We start from the raw sequence: 6,000 nt of genomic DNA, 5'->3' as shown, positions 1-6,000 counted from the left end.
GGCTCATGGTGAAAGCACAGGGGACCAAGACTTGGTTAATTATGCGAGCCTCAGCTTTCGTAAGAGCCAAAGACCATTTCTACAAGCATTGGATAAAGGAGGCCTCTGGGTCAAGTAATGGGAGGGGTTGGAGTATAAAGATTAATCAGACCTCATTTCACTTCCCAGTTCAGAGCTATCAATGACAAATTGGAGAGTCACCACAGGCCTCTGGACAAGGAACAGGCACCATTAAGAAAAAAGGGATTCCATAGCTTTTGGGGTTAATGAAAATGCATAACACGTTCCCAGCTAGTCTTGAAATGTAGATAAAGTTGACTCCAGCCTCTTAGTTCGTGAGATGCAAGAGCTCTTACCAGGTTCAAAGTTTCTGTTGATCTTTAGTATCTCATGGGCTCATGGTTACTCTGGAAACCTAAGGGATATGTGACCTGAAGTGAGTTGTGCTGTGTCTTCTCTTCTCTGCTCCACTCTGCTCTTGAAACCGAGCTCATTCATATTGTATAAAAACCTCCCACACAAGCTGGAATTATATGAAAAGATGGTGGTTTGAAGGGAATGTCTGAAAAGTATGAGAGAAGCATTTCAGGTAGAATTGGGCCCTGGCTGGGAAAAATCTAACTGTGGCTACTTCACCAGATGAAAACCAGTGACGCACTCAGGTAGGTACAGTGGAACTTAATGAAGAGGTAAGGACACGAGCTTTACATTTAAATGACTCAAAATATTCTACTACTGGGCCCTTAAAGCCTGTCAGCCTTCGCATCCTGGGATTCCTCACTGGTCTTCTTCTCAAGAGATTCCCCACCTCCCTCCACTTTGCCAAACATTTTCCCTCAAGAATATCTTTCCCAAGTCAGACCCATTTGTTCATTAGGTTCAACATTAGCAGTACAATTCAGCCAAGGCAAGATGTACACATTTAAAGAGTATACCATCATGAGACTCACAAGAGTTTGCATGTACTTAAGCAAGACTATCAGGATAGAGTACACAGCTACTGTCCCACAGAAGTCTTTCTCAGGACCCCTGTATCCTTCTCACCCCCCTTGCCAGGCTTTCAATGACTTGTATGTCTGCCACACTAGCTTGGATATAGCCTATTTTATGATACACACATGGGATAACACATGATGAGGCCTTTTTGTGTGATTATGAATCTCTTCATGAGATTTAGCAGTGTTTGTTCCCTTAAACTACTTAATATTATAGTAAAGTGCTGAACAAGCACACCATGATGGAATGGCTGGATATGGCAGGATTTAACCTTAGAAAATAGTACTAAATTCTTTTCCAAAGATGTTGGATAAAAGATTGAATGAGAGACTAAGGGGAACCTTATTTGGCATGCATCTGCACCAAAATGTAGTATGTTCGGGCTTCTAAATTGCAGCCATTATTGTTTGGATGTGAAACTACCACACAGCATTTTAACCTGAAGAAAGATTTGAGCTTGGCCATTCGTTAATATTCTTTAGTTAAGTGTCTAATCAAAGCTTTATTTTCCCTGTCTTAAACTTGAATTATCTTTATGATGTTAACTTGTAGGAGTTCTTCGTGTATCCCAGACATCAATCTATTATCCTTTGCCTGTTTTTGAGACATTTCCAGCAGCACACTTCTTGTCTTCTTTTCTATTGGAGAGTGTTAAATGTCTATATTTTAAAATATATTCCAAGTTCTGAATTTCATGTTATGATTTAGAAGTTTTGTCTTAAAAAAAAATCTCTGCTTTTTTGCAACGCATGAAAATCTTTTAAAAATCTTCTTCACATGTTCTTATAGACAGGCCTTTACAGTTAGGTCTATAGAACTGTAGCTGGGTTAATGTTTGCAGAGGCAATATAGCTAGAGCTCAAGTTCATCTCTCTCTCTCTCTCTCTCTCTCTCTCTCTCTCTCTCTCTCTCTCTCTCTCTCTCTCTCTCCCTTTCTCTCTCTCTCTCCCCCTCTCTCTCTAATGAACTTTTGACTAGAAAATAATTTTAAGTAGTTTTAAGTAATTTTAAATAGTAGGCTTTTTTGTCAAAAATCAGCTAATATGTTTTATTTTTATCTTTAGAGGTGTGTGTGTGTGTGTTCCTGTGTGTGTGTTCCTGTGTGTAAGTGCAGGGATGTACCTGCCACAGTGCACATAGGGAGGTCAGTGCACAACCCTAGGTTCAGAGACCAGGTTCACTGTCCCATGAGTTTCCAGTGACTCTCCTGCCCCTGCCTCCCATCTCCTCACAGGAGAATGGTAGGATCATGCATGTATAGACTACTGCATCTGTTTTATGTGGTGAACCCAGAGCATCAGGTTTCTCCAGCCAGCTCTTTAGCCACTGAGCCATTCCCTCAGCCACATTTCTGGAGACCAGATGAGGCTGTAAGAGTCCCTTGGAGCTGGAGTTACAGATGGTTGTGAATGACCTGGCATGGGTGCTAAGAACTGAACTTTGGTCTTCTACAAGAGCAGCAAAAGCTCTTATCTCTCAAGTGCCGAGCCAGCTCTCTAGCCCCTTATCTAACCCTAATGACGTGTATGTATTAAGGAAGCTTTGCTCTGAAATCAGGTAGCCGTTTTCTCCCTTTTCTTTCAACAGTATTTTGACAATCCTGGGTCCCTTTATTGCCAGCTGCATTTCAGCCTATGAAAGTAAAAAGAAAAGCCTCCTGGAATTTTGCTTGGACTTGTCTTCCCTGTAAAGATCAACTTGGAGAGAAATGACAACTTACCAATATTAAGACTTTCAATACAACCTTTTAATTTTTCTCGGTGATATTGTACAGTATTACAATTATATTACTTTCATATGTTTTATTAAATCTTCTGGTAATTATTCCATCCTTTTGTAAAAGCTAATGTTTCAAATTTCAGTGACCAGTGAGAGAGTGATTACATGGAAAGATAATTGGTTTTTAAATTATTTTTTCATGTTGTATACTTGATAGACATGTTTATTGGTCTACATTTCACTATTATAAGAATTTTCTATAAGCACTATCATGACACCTACCAATAAAGGGCACTTTCTCCTTCTATTCTTCCCTCCTTTTGTGTCCTGATGAATTGTATGGGACAGGACCGTGTTAGTTTTACAGTCTAAGTGTTTATCCTCTTCATAATCCAGATAATAGAGGAAAAAACATTCAACACTTTACCATCAACCATGACCTTCACTGTACACATTCCAAGGCGATTCCATCAGATTTTGAAAAGTTCTTTCTAATTCTTATTTATAAGAATTATTAATATTCTTGCCATAAATAAGTGTTCAATTTGGCCCAATTTTTTTCTGTCATATAGGGGAGTAATTTTCCATGTTTTCCTTTTTAAGTAAGGTTGAGTGTTTATTGATTAATTTTCTGCAGTTACCTTAAAGTTTCATTACAGAAGACAAACTATAATTGATCATGAGATATTATTCTTTATTGGAGATTTATTTCTTTAGATTTGTAAATATTTGGGGGGTTACATTTATGAGATATATCAGTTTGCTATTAGTTTTTTCCCACATTTTTTATTAGATTTTTTAATTTACATTTCAAATGCTATCCCAAAAGTCCCCAATACTCTCCCCCTGCCCTGCTCCCCTATTTAATAACTCCCACTTCTTGGCCCTGGTATTCCCCTGTACTGGGGCATATAAAGTTTGCAAGACCAAGGGACCTCTCTTTCCAATGATGGCGGACTAGGCCATCTTCTGCTACATATACAGCTAGAGACACGAGTTCTGGGGCTACTGGTTAGTTCATATTGTTGTTCCACCTATAGGGTTGCAGACCCCTTCAGCTCTTGGGTACTTTCTCTAGCTCCTATATTGGGGGCCCTGTGTTCCATCCTATTGATGACTTTGAGCATCCACTTCTGTATTTAACAAGCACTGGCAAAGCCTCACAGGAGACAGCTATATCAGGATATCTTCAGCAAAATCTTGCTGGCGTATGCAATAGTATGCGTTTCGTGGCTGATTATGGGATGGACCCCCAGGAGGGGCAGTCTCTGGCTGGTCTATCCTTTCATCTTAGCTCCAAACTTTGTCTCTGCAACTCCTTCCATGGATATTTTATTCCGTATTGTAGGGAGGAATGAAGTATCCACGTGTTGGTCTTCCTTCTTCTTGAGTTTCATGTGTTTTGCAAATTGTATCTTGGGTATTCTAAGTTTCTGGGCTAATATCCACTTATTAGTGAGTACATATCATGCGAGTTCTTTTGTGATTGGGTTACCTCACTCAGGATGATAACCTCCAGATCCATCCATTTGCCTAAGAATTTCATAAATTTATTGTTTTTAAGAGCTGAGTAATACTCCATTGTGTAAATGTACCACTTTTCTGTATCCATTGCTCTGTTGAGGGACATCTGGGTTTTTTTCCAGCTTCTGGCTATTATAAATAGGGCTGCTATGAACATAGTAGAGCATGTGTCCTTCTTACCAGTTGGAACATCTTCTGGGTATATGCATAAGAGAGGTATTGCTGGATCTAGTGGTAGTACTATGTTCAGTTTTCTGAAGAACTGTCAGACTGATTTCCAGAGTGGTTGTACAAGCTTGCAATCCCACCAACAATGGAGGAGTGCTTCACTTTCTTCACATCCTTGCCAGCATCTGCTGTCACCTGAATTTTTGATCCTAGCCCTTCTGACTGGTGTGAGGTAGAATCTCAGGGTTGTTTTGATTTGCATTTCCCTGATGATTAAGGATGTTGAACATTTTTTCAAGTGCTTCTCAGCCCTTCAGTATTTCTCAGTTGAGAATTCTTTGTTTAGCTCTGTACCCCATTTTTTAATGGGGTTATTTGAATTTCTGGAATTCAGCTTCTTGAGCTCTTTGTATATATTGGATATGAGTCCCCTATCAGAATTAGGATTGGTAAAAATTCTTTCCCAATCTGCTGGTGGCCTTTTTGTCTTATTGACAATATCTTTTGCCCTACAGAAGCTTTGCAATTTTATGAGATCCCATTTGTTGGTTCTTGATCTTAAAGCACAGGCCATTGCTGTTCTGTTTAGGAATTTTTCCCCTGTGCCCATATCTTAGAGGATTTTCCCCACTTTCTCCACTATAAATTTCAGTGTCTCTGGTTTTATGTGGAGTTCTTTGATCCACTTAGACTTGAGCTTTGTTCAGGGAGATAATGGATCAATTCTCATTCTTCTACATGATAACTGCCAGTTGTGCCAGCACCATTTGTTGAAAATGCTGTCTTTTTTCCACTGGATGGTTTTAGTTCCCTTGTCAAAAATCAAGTGACCATAGGTGTGTGGGTTCATTTCTGGGTCTTCAATTCTATTCCATTGATCTAACTGTCTGTCGCTGTACTAGTACCATGCAGTTTTTATCACAATTGCTCTGTAGTACAGTTTGAGGTCAGGCATGGTGATTCCCCCAGAGGTTCTTTTATTGTTGAAAATAGTTATTGCTATCCTAGGTTTTTTGTTATTCCAGATGAATTTGCAAATTGCCCTTTCTAACTCAGTGAAGAATTGAGTTGGAATTTTGATGGGGATTGCAATGAATCTGTAGATTGCTTTCTGCAGGATAGTCATTTTGACTATATTAATCCTGCCAATCCATGGGCATGGGAGATCTTTCCATCTTCTGAGATCTTCTTCAATTTCTTTCTTCAGAGACTTGAAGTTCTTGTCATACAGATCTTTCACTTCCTTAGTTAGAGTCACACCAAGGTATTTTATATTTTTTTTTGTGACTATTGTGAAGGGTGTTGTTTCCCTAATTTCTTTCTCAGCCTATTTATCCTTTGTGTAGAGAAAGGCCACTTATTTGTTTGAGTTAATTTTATATCTAGCTGAAGCTGTTTATCAGGTTTAGGAGTTCTCTGGTTGAATTTTTAGAGTCACTTATCTATACTATCATATACTCTGCAAACAGTGATATTTTTACGTCTTCCTTTCCAATTTGTATCCCCTTGATCTCCTTTTGTTGTCAAATTGCTGTGGCTAGGACTTCAAGTACTATATTGAATAGGTAGGGAGAAAGTGGGCAGCCTTTTCTA

This window comes from Mus musculus, chromosome 1 (assembly GCF_000001635.26).
Source record: "Mus musculus strain C57BL/6J chromosome 1, GRCm38.p6 C57BL/6J".
Taxonomy (NCBI): domain Eukaryota; kingdom Metazoa; phylum Chordata; class Mammalia; order Rodentia; family Muridae; genus Mus; species Mus musculus.
The sequence above is the reverse complement of the archived record's forward strand: the minus strand, read 5'-3'. Positions refer to the sequence as shown.